Source organism: Pinus tabuliformis, chromosome 8 (assembly GCF_031772625.1).
Source record: "Pinus tabuliformis cultivar Carrire ecotype Pingquan chromosome 8, CPIR1, whole genome shotgun sequence".
NCBI classification, from domain to species: Eukaryota; Viridiplantae; Streptophyta; class Pinopsida; order Pinales; family Pinaceae; genus Pinus; species Pinus tabuliformis.
This window is the reverse complement of record NC_142294.1, coordinates 1,680,803,419-1,680,822,669: the sequence shown is the minus strand read 5'-3', so window position 1 is coordinate 1,680,822,669 and position 19,251 is coordinate 1,680,803,419. Positions and strand designations below refer to the sequence as shown.

Sequence of the window (19,251 nt, the reverse complement as noted above, 5' to 3'; positions counted from 1 at the left end):
CTAGAAAAGATGAGACTTCTTATAAATTTCAGCAAAATCTATCTCAAGGCACTCCTCAGCAGCTCTAAAGCTGATTTCTAGCATCCATGTTGCAGGGTTACATTTATCAGTTATCTTTGTCACACCTTCAATAGCCTGTCCAGGACATTTCAAGTTGCTAGATTCAATGAGACTTGAATAAACTGTAAGATGCCTTAATAACATATGTTGCATTAGCAAACATTAATCATATACCTGGAAGTACTCTATGACATGGATTGAATGGCAACCTAGTGGACCGCCATATATAATTTGACCACCTTGTTTCATCAACAGCAACTGCAAAAAAAGAAAGAATGCTATTGTAGTTGGGATTGTTTGGGAAAGTAAGCATCATTAAATATTTGCAAGGTTTTGTTCAATAAGCATTGCTTTACACACATGATTATCAGGTTTTACCTAGGTGTCCAAATGCATTGCCCTTCAGAGTGGGCAGTGAAAATTGTTTTAAATATTGATATTGGTGGGCTTCTAAAAGATCTTCCTTTCTAGAAATTTACAGAACCATCTACTTCTTCGTACAATCCATCTTATAACCTTTTCAAAACTAGCCATTTTGCTGAAGACCTTTGATATTAAATATTTTACTCCATGGCCTTGGATTTGAAATTTAAATATAGCTCTCCGAACTCTAGATACATCACTACCAATTGGCCCCCTATGATTATTGTCAGTGGTTTGGATTTCTAGTGAAAAATATTTTTCCTTCCATGACATGTGGTCTCATGCATGCTTTCATATTTTTTTTGTGGGTGTCTGATCGCAATTTCAGATTTGGCTATATTAACAACTTGTAAGGAGTTAGAGATGTATCTTACCTCATCAAATCCTTCAAAAATATCTATACTTGGCTGATGGATAGTACAGACTACAATTCGGCCTGTGTCCACTGTATTCCTAACTGTATGCATCGCGATAGCTGCAGCTCTGGCATCCAGACCAGATGTCGGCTCATCCATGAATATGATTGAAGGATTTGCAACAAGTTCTACAGCAATGGTTAGTCTCTTCCATTGCTCAGTTGATAGACCAGTCACACCAGGAAGACCCACCAATGTGTCTCTCAAGCTATCAAGCTCTACAAGCTCCAGCACTTCATCCACAAACATCTGTTAAATAGAACAATCTCAATCTTAGGAAACCCAATATTAAGAATGAAAGAAAGAAACTATATTAAAGTCCACAGGTGGTTCATAAGCGGCTCTCAACATTTCTGTTGCATCAGGAGTATATTTTTAAGATTAAAATCACCATAAATATTTACCTGCTTGCTCTTGGTATCTATTTCTGGTGAAAGGAGCAAGTAAGCAGAGAACACTACTGATTCTCATACTGTTATCTGAGGAAAGTGAATATCATTTTGCTCGCAATCTGAAACCCTGGTAAATGTCTCTTGTACCTTTGGAAAACCAGAGATATGTATATCCCCCTCAATATAACCTCTCGTTTTTCTTCCATAGCACATCCATGAATATGGTATTCATATTTCTTTGAAATCTGTTATGGGCATTATAAGAGCGTTTGATCTAGACTTACTGGAAAAGAGGAGACTTCTTATAAATTTCAGCAAAATCTATCTCAAGGCACTCCTCAACAGCTCTAGATCTGATTTCTAGCATCCATGTTGCAGGGTTACATTTATCAGTAATCTTTGTCACACCTTCAATAGCCTGTCCAGGACATTTCAAGTTGCTAAATTCAATGAGACTTGAATAAACTGTAAGATGCCTTAATAACATATGCTGCATTAGCAAACATTAATCATATACCTGGAAGTACTCTATGACATGGATTGAATGGCGACCTAGTGGACCGCCATATATAATTTGACCACCATGTTTCATCAACAGCAGCTGCAAAAAAAGAAAGAATGCTATTGTAGTTGGGATTGTTTGGGAGGGTGTTGTTCAGTAAGCATTGCTTTACACACATGATTATCAGGTTTTACCTAGGTGTCCAAATGCATTGCCCTTCAGAGTGGGCAGTGAAAATTGTTCTAAACATTGATATTGATGGGATTCTAAAAGATCTTCCTTTCTAGAACGAAGCCACTGGATATGGTGCCGGAATCGAACCGTTCAGTCTCTTCAAGTAAAGACGGTATTTCTGCAGCAAAACATGACTTATTTCTTTGTAAGGGATATGCCTGAGAATCCAACAAGCAAGCTCTCCTCTAGTCACAACATTCAGTCATAAGCATTCTGAATTTGCATCTGCCCAAACCTAAGAGAATTGGATTTTCTAAACAAGTGCCTTGCAAATGTTCAATCTAATTAAATTTATTATATTTTTGTTTAAAAATTAAGGATTAAACATTGTTTTTTATTTTTATATGCATCCAGTAAATAATTATTGAATAAAAACAATAAATTGAATCTAAAGGGAAATTCTAGTCCTTTACTATACATCTGTAACAATTTTTATGTGTATTCAATTTTTATGTGTATTTTGTCATATATTTTTCATACCAGCATTTTGAACCATACATTACAATGAATCAAAATAGTTGAATTTTATCATTACTATGAGAAAAAGCAGTGATGAAAGAACAAGGCTGGAAAGCGCTGTGGGCTGGCAATGGCAAGACCTAAGGGTCTAGATTCATCCTCTCCTCTCCTCACCAAGTCTATATAATGAAGCCACTCCAGAGAGAGATAATTACATGCTGCTGAAAAATCTTAGAGAGAGCTTTTTTTCTGTCCCTTAGGAATGACTTCATTATATAGACTTGGTGAGGAGAGGAGAGGAGAGGATGATTCCAGACCCTTTGTCCTAGTGAATTCAAAGTTTAGTAAGAGTTCCCAAGCGATTAGATGAGGTAATTGAAAATTCAAACCTCTTCAAAGTGATCCCCTAAAAAATGAACAAATCTAAAAGCTTGACCAGGTCATTGCTGCTGAAGGGCATTAAGCAATCATTGCTCCTTGCAGTAAGGACAAGAGGGATGCATTGCTCCTTGTCAGTGTACAGGGAGCAATGAACCTGCTAATCTTTGCTTTTAAGGGAAGAAAAGTGGTGCTTTAGCAAGGTGACATCGTGGGACCCATTTTAAAACAAATGAACCATATTAAATTTAATCCAAAAGAAAATCGAAAAATCTAACCTTAGATTACATCTTCAGAAGCTTACCTTGCATCATTTGTCAGTCGTTGCTCTCGTGGAGAGAGCTTGCAGTTGAGATGTTGAGTAAACCTTCCCTGCTGTTGTAGCTGATTTGGAGATGATTTCACAGGGGAAACATTTTCTGTCTGAAAATAACATATACATACTTGTACAGTTATCAGCAGAACCCCAGGATCCAATTTATAATTTTAGCGTATGACCCTGGAAATTATGCTCTACTGCGGTGTAACCTGAGGATCAAACTTGCAAAGCTCAATGCCTGTTAAATGACATTACAGGTGTCATGATGAAAGGTTCCAGATATTTTATCCTTAAAATGTAAAACTATCTTTCAATGTTTTCTGTTTTAAATGCCTTAAGAGGACCGAATCTGCAGAAATAAATATTATAGTTCTCCTCTCTTGAACAACCCACAATCTAAAGAAAAGCATTGTTCTTGTTTTAGCAATTGACAGAGTGCATTCAAAGCAATCTTGGATTTCAACTGTTCTCTTCTCCCATCTGAATTCTTGTTGATGATTTCTAGATCAACATTTCCTAGCAAGCAATTTAATCTGGGTTGAACTTCAGTGGTGAAATTCTAATTCGTTGATTGGATATTTAAGCGTCATTTTCCATTTTGATTCCCTAGAAGGAGGTCTTGTCATCTATATCTGTACCTTTCTTCAGACTGTTATTAACTTTATCTAGCATGCAGGGCATTGGCATTGTGTTTTGGCATTTTCAGGCAACAGTTGTAAGCAACATGATGGGAAAGGCACACCTTCTGTCTGCATTCCTTGACTACAAGATTTGGACAAGTGATTAGACCCCTTTGGGCTCATTAAGAGGATCCATAAAAGAATCTGCAACTGTATCAAAGGTAGTTGCATCCATGACCAGACTTGCAGACCTTTGAGAGATCTACAAACTTTTGAGAGGGGTGCCAGTCCCTTAGGGATATATATTAATAATCCAACTTTTAAGGTCACAACCAACCGAGACATCAAATTGATGTATAAGATCGTTTTGTTTGTGCGACAAGGGACCTACCTTTAAGTAGCCATTGGATCCTTCAGGTAGCCATTGTACTACTAAAATATACAAAAGCATACATAATCCACACTACTCTGGATTTTAACCGGAAGAAACACATGTCCTTAAGCTCTCACTGATCTTCTTCTAGAGCTGTACGTGGTGTCAAGTTGGCAGTCGCAACAATCAACCGCATTTTGTACACAAGTCACCAAAAAAGAAGCCAGAGTCCTGGATAGAGAAAGTAGGTTGGCAAGCAGTCCCTGAAGCATTTTCTCATGGAAACGGTTAATTTCCTGTTTTCTTGTTTCACACAAAATGTAATACTCAGCCGTTAACCCTTTACATGCTTAATGACTCTTAAGCAGTTTGTCTACCAATGCTTTGTACTTTCATCTTCGAAGTTTGAACTACAACATCTGGAAAAATTTACAAGCTAGGAATCAAACCCAACCCAAGACCAAAGCTTCTCTTTGACCGTGCTACGTGCCATTTTCATGAAGACACGCTTAAGAGTTCGCTGTAGGAATGTGAATTGCATATTCAAAAATACCATCTTCCCTATAATTTGAAGGCAGAGGAAAAGGGCCAACTTTTATAAAATAGTATTAAAGAAGGGACTCAAGACACCAAACTTGATCATTGACAACCACTCTTTCAATAAAAGGACCATGGCATAAAACCATAAAGTTCAAAAAAGTTCTTGCTTTACTAAACTTTATTAATCCCTTTTGCATGATGAATCGTTTCTGCTCTTAAGACATTACATAGTTTACACTACCCCATAGCAACAATAACATGTTGCACAAGCTAGTAGCCATGGAGCTTCAAAGCCTACGATGGAGACTCTTTTTCGACAGCCAGGGTCAACACTTGGTCTAAAGACGATCTCCCGTACATAGTCAGGGATGCTTACTCAAAGCATTGAAATAAGAAGCCATCTCTTACAGTTCTAGCTGTATTGTGTCTATTTCCCTCTTACATAGACAGCCTGAACCTTTCTAGCTATATTTTGTCTATGACTATTTCCCTCTTTCTTAGAGGCTGTAAAGCTCAGCTCATTGGATTTCGAGTAAAATTGACAAAAGCCAAAACACTATGTTATTTGGATAAACTGGAAATATGCATTTGGGATTTCTGAAGCTAAACTGGAAATATGTATTTGGGATTTCTGAAGCTGCACACTGAGTCCAGTATCCATATTAAATCATAAATGTACCAAATGCATGGATTTGATTCAATACACGCATGGTGGGAGCAGGGGGCGTGGGGCAGTGGACACAACTCAGGTTGTAGAATACACCTCCATTTTGTTCTTGGAACTATCAAGGGATTCGGGAACCTACTTAGCTTAATGGGTATTTGCTTTTCAAATCAAAGAGGTTTTAACTACTTCAGTAGGATTCCTTTGGTTCATAGGTCTAACACATGGAATTCAGGCATGTAAAATCAGCCAGGAATCACACCATCATTAAACACAATACCATAACCAAACTCAGGCAAACAAAATTAACTTGGTATGAAGGAGAAGAAAGAGGAACCAGGACGAGTATTACCAACAGTTGCAGAGTCATATGTAGTGGGAACACCAGGCAAGGACGACACACTCATAGACCCCCTGATCACAGTCCTATCCATGCCATCGCCCACAAACATGATATTAGTCTTATTGGGAGGAATCCTAACGATCTCCTCATAAACCCCAGCCTTGATACGTATCACAAATCTCCGTTCAGAATAATCCGGTGCACTGTTCACAGCTTGTTGAATGCTCATGGAGGATTCATCCTTCGAAACAGTAACGTCGGGAACCAATTCATTTACCTCTGATACACCCAAAATTTTATTGAAATGATGGGAATAATCTGCAGTGCTAGATAAATTCAATGATCTCTCCGTTTTGGGAGGCCTCCATATGACCATATTCTTCCCGTAAGTATCCAGAGCATCGACCATGCTTAGAGCATTACTAGTGAAGTTCATAACTATAATGAGTTCTTGCATGGATCTTCCAACTGCCTGGGTAGTATTAACATATTTGAGAGCCGAATTGCAGTCATTCTGATGACTCAGCGCTGCGCTCATTGGTTGAGGGGAAAGTACCCCTAGGGTCCTTTGGGTTAAGACTCTACCAGACTGAAAATTGCTTATTCAAAGAAACACACACACAGCCATTATCTTTACTGTAAGCAAATTCTAATGTTGAGGGTACGTACCTAAGGTCCTACGTTCGAGAAGACCTTTAGGGTCCAAACCCTTCTTGGAGTTCCCTTCTTCTCCTTTGACCTGTAAAACAAACAAATCAAAGAACACAGCAGTACATGGACAAATACTTATACGTAAACCATCTTCATGCTATAAAGTTAGTTATAAAAATCTTTAAGTAACTACTTGCATAAGAATTCAAAATATGAACCTCATAAGCACAAAGAAAGATTGTTTCGGGAACCAAGACGTGTTTCTTTATATAAAGGCAAGTAAAGTACATATAACGGAAAGATTTCACCTGAAACACCTTCAGCAGGCTCCAAGCAAAGCTTCCTCCCAGATTCGTTCCAGCCTCAAGCCTCCAACAAGAGCTCCTTCCAAGTCTTACTCAATGGTGATATAAAGAATGAATGATCACCAATACACATGGAAACAAGGGTTTCCAATGCAAAATGGGGGAAGTGTAGAAGGCACCAAGGACTTCAGACCTGGTCTAAGGGGAAAATCTCAGCATAATAATCTTGCTCTCCTTTTCTCTCTCCCCCCTAGGCCTTCCCTTTGATGTCTTTTTATACCATCTCCAAAGTAGTTTTTTAGTTAGGAGTTGGTTGGGAACAGTTGGGCCACGGGCACTAACATGTGATCAGCAGGTAAAACCCGCGATCTCCGCCCAAAAATAAGGAATTATTTATTTTTTTAAGTGTTTTAATACATACACGCGGGTTGGGTATACACAGACCCGCGTGTACACGCATTTAACTCAGGGCAATGTCGCATATAGGGGATAAAACACTGTTTTTTAAATTTTAGGACCAGGTCTGGAAGGAGGAGTTGCCCTAGGCCATGAGTGCAGCATCACAAACCATAAGAGTGAGATTTGGAGCTATAACAGATGCCCCCTAATATATGAGGTCAGAAGGGGAACATGATGGCCGAAAAATATTATGTAAGTACATGGAAAGGAAGTCTGTTGAGAGACCAAGGAGGACTTCACCAGAATTCAGCCTGCCAAGCCACCAAAAGGAGATCAGAAAGAAACACTGTCTGAGGCGGGCATACCCATGCTCAGAATAAGTAAAGCATGTCCGCATATCAAGTACAAGCGGATCCACTAAGTATACAAGTATAAATGACTGGAAGATACATAATGGATCATCTGATCATAAGGAGCAAGTACATGTCTGAATATCACATATAAGACTGTCAATGATGCTGAAAGATGCAACGGATCACTGATATCAAAGACTGATCCCAAAAGGTACCAACTGAACATGATGGAATAGGATGGTACTACACTGCAAACTCAGGTGCCAACATATAGAATGTCGCCATGACTAACTGCAACATATAAAGTGGAGTGGTATCAACTAGCAGCAACAGGAGCAACTGTCAAGTGAACCAATGAATGCTGATACAACCTGAGGTCTTCACCGACCGTCGTGGTACATTTCTACACCATGGGAATAAATGATCTGAATTCGACCATGTGAGAAATCGTTTGATTACCGGTCATTGATGTATACCGTTAACAAACGCGAGACTACTCACTGATAATGATAATGAGCGTCAAGGTACCCAGTACAATCTAACAAGTGTGAATAGATGAGTTGAAGTCGAACACCTGTAAGAATCTATCGATCAGGAGACAATGATGGTTTCCCACTGTCGATAGCGAAGGATCTGCCACTAATGACTGCAAACCCCAAGGTACTGCCAAATGGACTCTAGATCCTTGCCCCAGAGCAATGAGTCGGAGTCGATAGGGAAAGATCCGCTAGAAGGAAGGCATTAAGGCATCCTTCATCAATCTAGCGCGAGTGTAACCCGTAGGCCAATAATGTGGAAGGAATCAGATGAAAAAGATGTAGTAACCCAACCGAAGTACGTTTCCGGCGTACACAAGATGTGGCTAGCGCACGGCAGAAACCCTCTAAACCAACCAATAATGAAAGCTGACACAGAGGCGAGGTATCCACCAATAGGGTCAAATGGAAACCAAGGTACTGCACGAATCCCAATGTGTGATAATGTATGCTGATGTCGAACACAAGGGAAACCACTCAGTCAAAGACCCATGATACTGATCGATGCTGAGCACAAGGTGACCTATCAATAATGAAAATAGGGCCAGGGTGCGGCTCTAGGCCTGTCCTCAGAGCAAGGTGTCATCGTCGATAAGGACAAGACCCACCAGCAAGAAGTCAATGGGGACCTTCTCAAACCGGCACGAGTAAAGGACCAATATAGCTGATGTGATGATAGACATGATACTGACAACCAGGGATGGCCGACTGAAAAATGAGTCAAGGGACACCGCAGAGAGGCCGACTCAGGCTAACTTCCCTTGAACAAAAGCACGACCCAATGTGACTATGTGGCAGCATATGATGACTCTGTATAAGTTCGCCATGCAGGAGGCACGAACGAACCCTCCATATGATTGGAAGAGATAACCAATCGGGGGAGAACTGACTCAATAACAAGGTTATGGCATACCTAAGTCAAACTAAATCCCACCCATGCGGAGGAGACCTTGTTTTGAGTGCTTTGTTCAAGGGCGACACGACTGACTCTAGCTGCCAACAATAAATGGAAATAATGTCCCTGTTCCCGCTCTTTTTTGGAATATTTAATTTTTTTTGTCTTTTTCTGTTAAGCCGGAAAAAGAATAAAAGAATGCTATGGTACAGTGGAAAGAACGAGTGTCGGTGAAACAGATGATCTAGTTCCTGGGAAAGGAACGTTCCTATGTTCAATGCAGGGAGGTGAAAACTGGTCAGTGACACTCAGAGGTATGTTCCTTCTACGGATCTGGGTATGTCAAGCGGCAGAAGTCAAAGGTATGCAAGGTTGATTTTGCAGATGTCATGGTCAAAAGTCGGCTTAAACACGAGTCCAAGTGAAGCCGGCTCTAGGCCAAAAGGTGCAAATGGTCAACATGCAATGCAGAAGTACGACTCGACACACATAGGAGCCTCTAGGGTATAAGGCCAGAACAAAGCGGAGAAGCTAAGAGGAATGAGTCTTCAACGCATAAGTCATGGCGGGACTACAGAGGACTCCCGAGCCTAGGGATAAAAAATCAGCATGAGTGCCAAGCGACAAAAAAGGTACTAACTAGGGCACCCATGATAAGGTAGGCTCTACCACACAAGTCATGATACTTCTAAGCAATGAGAAGGTTCTGCACCATAACTTGGTGGGGTCGATCCTAAGGCAAAATGGGAGAGGAAACTGATAAATGCACAATGCAGGTGGAAAAACCTAACCTATATGCCAGTTTCGAGAACCAATACCTGTCAGAACGGACCAACCATAAACTTCCAAAGGAGAAATCTTCCAAGTTCTGTAAACATAAATAGGAACACTAGATATGAAGTTAATACATCCCACATATAAACTTCATATAAGATCTTGTGTTATAGAATACAACACTTGGAAAATGCGTACCTCATATATACAATATGGTACAGGGAACCACGCAGCCTTGCGGCTTACGCATAATAGTTCTTCTGGACAAACCCCTTGCAGGGATCGGACCAAGGACTCCTTTGGTAGTCATAACTCATGGCTTCAAAGAGTTCCTCCTGTGAAGGCAAAACAAGTTCTAAGAAATCATGAGAACTACAAGGATCAAAAGAGGGAATTAAAGGGTCCCATGTCCCTATAGGATGAATCTCTCGGTCAACTGTCGGGACCAAGTCCCAAGAAGGAGAATAATAAGTCAAAGGATCCTTCTCAGAAGTAATTGAACATTGAGGACTCAATGCCACATAATTCACCCGTGGCAGGGTAGAGTCTACTTGAACACTTGGAACAAACCAAGGGGCATTCTGCAGTAAAGTTGAATTAGGGTGGTGATTATCAGATGCAAGCTGATCAATAGTGACAATATTCCCATTATGAGGAAAGCACATTACTCGAAAGAGTGAATACACCACAGCATTCATAGCATAGACATAATCACGCCCAAGTAGCATATTAAAGTCTAAAGGGCTATCAACTACCATCATATCGATTAAGGCAGTCTTCCCACCTAAAGTGATAGGTACTTGAGGAAGAACACCCATAGATTCACCAGGCCTTCTATCATAGGCTAACAACTGACTCTGAGCTGTCAACAACTTTGGGGAACCCAAAGCTTTCCAAGTCAAAGAGGATCCTTCATCCACCATACATCGATAGACATTTGTGGAATTCACCCTGACCTTTATTTGAAAAGGTGCAGCGGGAGGAAGACGAGACTCAACAAGACTATCCCAATCAAAGGAAACACTCTTAGCACTTGGAGGGGGAACATTCAAAGTAACCAGAATGCCCCCTATACTAGAAGACTCTGTACTAGAGATCAAACAAACTCTTTTGTTAGGCCCTTCACCCCCCAAAAGAGGAGTGTAATCGGCCAGCGATTGCACTGGCTCTACCACCTTATCAACCAATGTTGATGGGATTGATGAGAAACCATATCAGATCTAGGAGTAGAAGTACTTTCAGACTCGGACCATATCCTTTGAACCTCTGGAATACCAGGGCATAAATGAGTAAGATGGTCTCCCTTGCATATCTTACAAGGGAACTTAGGTTTAAAACTTCTACGTCCAGGTTTCTTATCAACCTCCATTCCGCCAACATGACTAGCAATGGTTTGTGGAAAGTCCTGAACACGAATTGCAGAGGTCGGTGACTCTTTGCTAGTATGACTCGCAGTGACTAGACTCATGCCCCCAGCATGACTTGCAGCGACTGAAGACTCATCTCCAACATGACTCGCAGAGGTTGATGATGAAGTGTTAGTGTGACTCGCAGTGACTAGACTTGTGCCCCCAGCATGACTAGCAGTGGCTAAAGGCTCATCTCCAACATGACTCACAGAGGTTGAAGAGGAAATGCTAGTGTGACTCGCAGTGACTAGACTTGTGCCCCCAGCATGACTAGCAGTGGCTGAAGACTCATCTCCAACATGAATTGCAGAGGTTGAAGATGAAAGGATAGAATTATTCTTATTCTTTGACTTCCTCTTTCTCCTCTTTTTAGATTTCTTGTGACAAGAAGGAGGAGAAGAAGGAACCCCAGATTTCTCTTTGAAAGAAGATGAACAATTAGCACCCATGTGATGCCCTTGAAATAAAGCATTCAACTTAGAGGCTTCAAGAGCATTTGGAATATTCGGAGTGGACCACAGCCAAACGGGTAGTCCAACATTCAACCCAGGAATATTCAAAGTGGCCATCAAGGGAGTACCAACGTTTCCAAAGAAAGGAAAAGCACAAGGATCCCCTTTTGAAAGGGTACCCTGGTTGGTTTCCACAGGAATATTAGCCATATTAAATTGATCCAAAGACCCTTCCCCTACGGGAACGTAGAAATAACTCTTCAAGGAATATGAATAAGCAATCAAAACCTTTTGCCCTTGAGGAGGCAACTCCACAACTTCTGAAAGAACAACCAAAAGCCTTTCAAGATTGGTAGAGTGGTAAGTCGGTCACTCAGAACACAAAGTCCAAACGTGACTAGACAAAAGTACCTAAAGCCAACTATATACAAGGAGCAAAGAGCACTCACTATAAAGTCCCTAAAGATACATCCAGTCAAACAACTTCCGAGTATTTCCGCTCCGGGTGATGAGGACCGGACACCAAAATACAAGAAAGTGGAGTCAGGGGTCTTCCGAAGATAGTCTGGGATAATGACGGCCGAGTCCTATCAGCGAAGGTATCAGAGGAAGTTACGCTGACCTCCTAACAACAGCCTGCACCAGTGCAAGCCCCCAAGCTTCGCAAGGGTGCCCTCCAGTAGTACTGTCGAGAGTGATGCAACGTCAACCTCAGGTGCCACGGGATTCCCCTCCACAGCCACCTGTGTAGTTCCCTACGAGAAGCAACTATGGATACCAACTCGTCGCAGAAACCAGGCGGAACAGTCGTGAGGTAAGTTCGGACAAGTAGGAGAGCGGGTATCTCTCTTCCTTGTCTTCACAGACCCTCGTGCTTAACTCCCAGATCCGGAGCTTTCCTGGTCTTCCTAACGCTATTGGATTTTCTCTCGTTATTCAGACTCTTATGTTTGACGTTTTATGTGGCCTTGGAGAGTTAACTCTCCACTCGCCTAATCCAAGGCCCTAAAATCCTAAACTTGTTGGTGTAACTGACTAAAACAAAAAGTTCTAGTGGATTTTAATTAGCGCTTGATTTTATTAGGCTGTTCTTTAAGTCACAAGGTCACGGAAGTGAAACTAGTGGTGTTTTTTGACGCAAAAAGAAATTAATAAAACTTAGCTACATGCATATGCAATTTTTGTTTTCGATGAAGAGCAATTTCTATGAGGTTCAGAGATACTTCTAATAAAACAAAGTTTTTTGCTTTCTTTTCAAACTCCACACTCACAAAAGCTAAAAAAGCTATGTATGCATAAAAAGGGATGCAAATCCATCCTAATGCAACAACTATATGTGAATGCAAGATTTTAAGACTACTCTGCAAACAAAGAAGGAAAGTTTCTCACTTATCAAATTTGTCTTGCCACTAAAATGCTTAGATAGAATATGATGTGCTACCAATCATTTCGTCCAAACAATAAAAACAAGTTCTAAGATAAACATAAAGCACTTTCACTTCGCAAAAAAGGAAATCAAATGAAAAGCAAGTTTAAGAAAGCGAAACTTAAAACTTTCAAAAGATTTTCTTTCAAACAACAAGCAAAGAAGTCTTTTTCAAATAATGCTCTCAAAAATACTGACACTAATGATTGAAGAATAGGCAACCTAACACTTTTGCGAATTGACACCTTTCAAATGATGAAAACCCAACAAAAATAAATGTGTTTGAAATCGCTCTTGACAATCAAAAGCAGCAATGAAAGTCCAAAAGATCAAAAGACAAGTCTCAAGAAAGTGATAACAAATAACTTTCCCGAAACGAAGGAGCAAATGGTCACAAAAATGGTTTCGTTAAGCAAACAAAAGGGTCACCAAATCAAAATGAACACAAAGATTGAATCCAATCTTCCTACTCTGCCAAAACAGAGCAATCAAGATTCTTAACAAGAAATCTTGTGTGTCAAAAAACAATGACGCTTGCAATCAACGAAAACAAGACTAATACTCCTTATAATTAGAGAGAGTTCAGAACAAGATGCCCCCTGTTAAACAGAGGACTGTTACTGGAAAATGATTGCTTCAAACTGACCCAAACCACCAGACAAACATTCAGCAAAAAGAAAATTTATAAATCTTGAAAATTATGTAATATACGCGCCTGCAATGATATGCAGAGTGCGTGTACATGCGACTGTAACTGAGGAAACCCACGTATACACGGGTTCACTTAGTTAAACTTGCGTATATACGCTTCTGTAATCCAAAAAAACAGCGTATCTGAAGATTTTCAAGAAAAATAAAAAACACAGACTGAAAAAACTCGAAAAGCTTAGAGTTCAAGAACAGATCAGACAGTCAGAGCCAGCAAACAGAGAGGCTGAGCCTTGATTGGCTTGAAGACTACCCAAACTAGGAACAACAAGAGTGTTGTTCCCCAGCGGAGTCGCCAATTCTGGTTGAGGGGAAAGTACCCCTAGGGTCCTTTGGGTTAAGACTCTACCAGACTGAAAATTGCTTATTCAAAGAAACACACACACAGCCATTATCTTTACTGTAAGCAAATTCTAATGTTGAGGGTACGTACCTAAGGTCCTACGTTCGAGAAGACCTTTAGGGTCCAAACCCTTCTTGGAGTTCCCTTCTTCTCCTTTGACCTGTAAAACAAGCAAATCAGAACACAGCAGTACATGGACAAATACTTATACATAAACCATCTTCATGCTATAAAGTTAGTTATAAAAATCTTTAAGTAACTACTTGCATAAGAATTCAAAATATGAACCTCATAAGCACAAAGAAATATTGTTTCGGGAACCAAGACGTGTTTCTTTATATAAAGGCAAGTAAAGTACATATAACGGAAAGATTTCACCTGAAACACCTTCAGCAGGCTCCAAGCAAAGCTTCCTCCCAGATTCGTTCCAGCCTCAAGCCTCCAACAAGAGCTCCTTCCAAGTCTTACTCAATGGTGATATAAAGAATGAATGATCACCAATACACATGGAAACAAGGGTTTCCAATGCAAAATGGGGGAAGTGCAGAAGGCACCAAGGATTCAAACCTGGTCTAAGGGGAAAATCTCAGCATAATAATCTTGCTCTCCTTTTCTCTCTCCCCCCTAGACCTTCCCTTTGATGTCTTTTTATACCATCTCCAAAGTAGTTTTTTAGTTAGGAGTTGGTTGGGAACAGTTGGGCCACGGGCAGTAACAGGTGATCAGCAGGTAAAACCCGCGATCTCCGCCCGAAAATAAGGAATTATTTATTTTTTTAAGTGTTTTAATACATACACGCGGGTTGGGTATACACAGACCCGCGTGTACACGCGTTTAACTCAGGGCAATGTCGCGTATAGGGGATAAAACACTGTTTTTTAAATTTTAGGACCAGGTCTGGAAGGAGGGGTTGCCCTAGGCCATGAGTGCAGCATCAAAAACCATAAGAGTGAGATTTGGAGCTATAACACTCATCCAGATCTTGATGTTTTTAATATTCCTCGGGTTCAGCTCCTGAGTCCTGCTCTTGGCAATATACCTTATGGCACCCTCCAGGAATTGAAGGTTTAATAATCCAGATAAGCAACCTAATAAAGAGCAGAATGTGAGCAAGCACCTGAAATGGTGAAGGACATAAAAGACCAGATTCCCAAGTTATTCCTGAGGCAACCCCGTTCTTGTGGCTAAAATTAGCCTTCGCGGTAGAGGGCCTGACACCCTGCAGATCAACCAAGAGCAGAAATAACACCCTGCAAAGCAACCAAGAGAAGAAATAAGGAAACTATTGTAAAACCCTAACTGGAGAACAAATCGAATTCTTCCAATTGTCAGTGGTCACTTACCAGGGTTTACGCATTCTTGCAATTGTCAGTGGTCACTTACCAGGGTTTACGCTCCACATTAGAACAGAAATTTTCCTGTGGGGTCTTCAGATTCAGTAGGGAAGTCGTTTGCGTGATGGATTCGGGCAACTTGGGAGGAACCCTACACATCACAGTAAATTTAACTCAGATTAGACATGGGAAATTGAGCTAAAATCTAAATTAAACATTAAATTAAACACCTCAGGGCATGATAAAGGCTACATCTGTAGGGCAACTGTGTGAATCAGGAAATCGAAACTCCAGCGTAGCCATCACTACTGTCTGCGAAGGGTTTCGAGCGGGTAATCTCTCCAGCATGAGATAAACAGGGAGTTCATCCAGCACATGCAATGTTAGTTCCATCTGCAATGAACAGGCTAATGACACTATTAAAAGAAAGAACGTTAGTAAGAAATCCTGATTCTAACATTTCCTTTGCAATTTCAGTGGCTTCATTAAGCCTTCCATTCTTTTTGTATAAGGACAACATCATGGAAAAAGAAAATTCATTTGCCTGCTGCTTTCCCTTCAAGACTTTGAACACTTCTTGTGCTTCAGTCACCATATCAGTGCGAGCATAAAGGTAAAGCATACAGCCTGATAAAAAGGCATCTGGCTCAACACCCAATTCCTGTATGCGTTTGTACGTTTCTTGTCCTTCCTTCAAAAGACCACGTTTACTATAAACCTTAATCAAAGAACTATACACCACAGAGTTCCCTGCAAAACCAACATTTTGCATTATTTGAAAGTAACGTACAGCTTCTTCCACACATCCAGCTTCAGCAAATGAATTTATCAAGGCACCATAAACAAAAACATCTGGCTCCACACCTGCTTTAACCATCTTTTCAAACGTCTTCTCTGCCTCTGCAGCGCGACCCAATCTTCCATAGGCGGCAATAACAGCACAAAATGATGAACAGTTAGTCACAAACCCTGCTTCCTGCATTTCGGTAATAAAGTGTTTTGATTCATCTAGAAGTCCTGAACTTGCAAATGTCTGAATGACAGAAGCATATGTACATTTGTCAGGCAAAACCCCTTGAACTTCCATTCTTTCAAACAACTTCAGAACCTTGTCATGGACTTTTGCAATCCCATAGGCCTTAATCATGACATTAAATTCTAATACAGTTTGACCCTCGCCTCTTTCTTGACTGCGCTTAAACACCTTTTCAGCTTCTAACCAATAACCTTGTTCCCCATATGCATCAATATTGGCAGCATAGCATTCACAGCTCATTCCTCCAGCAAGATGGAACCTTTCAAACCATGCCCATGCTTTCTCAAGCATCCCCAGATCTATATACATCCTAATAACAGCTGATTCGGAGTACTCATCCACATGAATGCCCAATCCATCCATCTCCCTGACAACAGCTTCTACTTCACTGGCCATGTGTTTAATACAAAATGCATATAAAATAGTTCGACAACCCACAGTATCAGGAACGAGTCCTGCTTCCTTCATCTTTGTGAAGTAACAAAATGCTTTATCAATATTGTCATTTTGAGCATGTAATGCTATAAGAGTGTTATACGTCCTTGTGTCAGGCAAGCAATGAAGCTCTTCCATTTTCACCATAAGGGCATCTGCTTCGTCAAGATATCCATAAGATCCACATATGTCAATCATGGTATTGAATGTTACAACATTTGGGCCTATTCCTTCTTTTAACATCTTAGAAAATAACTTGGAAGCTTCTTTTAGGCGGCCTGCCTTCCCATAAGTATCAATTAATGTATTATACATGTAAGAACTGCGTGGCCTCTGAACTTGATCATTCTCTCTGCAAGGATCCATGCACTTATCATCTAATAACCCTTTAATGAGCACTCCTTCAGGAAAATTATTTGGAGAGCAGTCCCTTTTACCCAGTGGGTCCTCAAAATGATTTTTTACTTCACACCGACGACTAATATAGAAGAAATCCTTCGGTTGCTGTCGATCAGGCTCTGATTTAGATGAACAAACATTTGTAGTATTTCCTAGAAAGATTTTCCCAGAAGACCAGTCCCTGAAGAACTGTTCAGCTTTCTCAAATTCCCTTGTCTTCAGTCCTGCCCTCGAACCATTTCCCAACCCTGCCCACCACATCGGAACAGCACTTAAACCCCTGCAAATCCCTTCCCTCCACCCCAAACTATGCCGTGTCACTCTTCGAATCATCTGTGGTTCCTAATCCATCCTTATGTCGAACACCATCTGTTTGGGTTTCTGAAAGATTATTAAATTCCTCATATAACAAATCCTAGTTTTCGTCTAATTGGCCTGACACTAAGCACTCATTACTTCTATTCTCCATGACTTCTTCGTTTGAGGGTTTTCCACCATGATTCTGAAATGGATATGCGTAATTTTCGATGGAAGAGGAATGTAATCTCATGGGTTTGTACTCAAAATGAAATATTGACGCCCCTTTACAACTGTCACAAGAAATAAAAAATGATCTGGGAGTTACAGTACCTGGAGAAACATGTACAGATTGAAAATGTTGCTTGTATTTCTGTTTCGACATCCCTTCCATGCATTCAATGCCTCTGCAGACATGCGCATCAAAAAACTCTGCCACGCCAACAGGCTTCAAGAGGCGGTGGACACCTTAAAGCATCTGCCTTCAGCTGAATCTAAATACATCCCATCTCTCATGACCTGCAACCTTTTGTTAAGTACCCCTAGTCCGACAAAGTCGACATGAATCAGCGCTGTCCGTTTACAAACTTGTGGGCGAAAAAGAGATTGTTCCAGATCTGATAACTTTAAACATTATCATCAATTCTCACTGTCGAACAGGTAGACTGGATCATGCATTCAAAGTGTTTGAAGGAATAGAAACACATGGCTATATTCCAGATGTTATAACCTTCAGTACCCTCATCAAAGGGCTTTGCAGGAAGGGCAAGATGGAGGACGCTCTCAAACTTTTCAAAGAAATGGTGGGCAAACAACAGGCTCCCGATCTTTTTACATATAGTAGCCTAATAGACGGGCTCTGCAAGATCGCGAAAACCTACGAGGCGTTCGGGTTGTTAGCTGTGATGTTGCAGAAGGGTTATGAGGCGGACACAATCACATTTACTGCCCTCATGGATCGACTGTGTAAAGAAGGTAAGCTCCGATAGGCCAAGAAACTGCTGTATCAGATGCTAAACGAAGGGCATAACCCTGATGTTATTGCATTTACTGCTCTAATGGACGGTCTTTGCAAAGAAGGGAAGTTGGACGAGGGTATGGAGCACTTCTATAAAATGTCCAACAGAAACATATGCCCTGATGTGCATAACGAAAGTGTTCAGGTAGGGAATGACAGGGTTAGTGGGACGCATGTAGCACTAGAGCCCGGTTCAGCTGCCTGGATGAAACTATTCGATCCGATGCCAAATGAAACGCCCAAACCGTTTGGGAAACCCTTTTGAATCAACGATCAACGGCTGAAATTGTTGCAATCGTCCAACATATAATCGTGTGGCTTACAAGATGACAAGTAGGCAGAGAGGGGAGTTGATTTCAGAGGGAAACGCCTTACGGCGTAATAAAAGCATTAGACATGTTGTTTGTTGTTCAAAATAGACCATTGCATGAGGGATATGTCCATCTCAGACCACACAAATTGTCTCATGTAAACCATGCATCCCTACTACCTAGAATATTTATGATTTACAAAACATTACATCATATTGAATATACCAAAATAGACTTATCTATATTCATCATTATAAGACTAAAAATAGAGCCTATGGGAGAGGAATCACATCCTCATCCTTAGTTATGTTATCCTCAATATATTTGAAACTCAAAATGCCAACAACAACATTAAGACCATCTTTTGATAGAGAATCAATAACCATGTTTGATTTTCAAAATATGTGTTGGAAAGTTATATTTTGGATTGATAGTTGAAGAGATCTA

At 40.6% G+C, this 19,251-nt stretch overlaps 1 long non-coding RNA gene and 1 pseudogene across 2 annotated transcripts; both read right to left on the bottom strand.

The window, feature by feature from the left end:
• On the bottom strand, positions 1-1,504 carry LOC149242681 (ABC transporter G family member 29-like; annotated as a pseudogene).
• Positions 1,505-1,661: 157 nt separating this feature from the next.
• On the bottom strand, positions 1,662-15,459 carry LOC149242680 (uncharacterized). 2 transcript variants are annotated; one of them, XR_016245736.1, is made up of 3 exons: positions 15,318-15,421; positions 15,092-15,224; positions 1,662-2,145 (listed from the first exon to the last, which is right to left on the bottom strand). It is a non-coding gene; the product is annotated as an uncharacterized LOC149242680 (long non-coding RNA). The 2 variants fall into 2 exon arrangements; XR_016245737.1 differs by lacking the exon at positions 1,662-2,145 and having other exon boundaries at positions 14,968-15,224; positions 15,358-15,459.
• Positions 15,460-19,251: the final 3,792 nt, after the last annotated feature.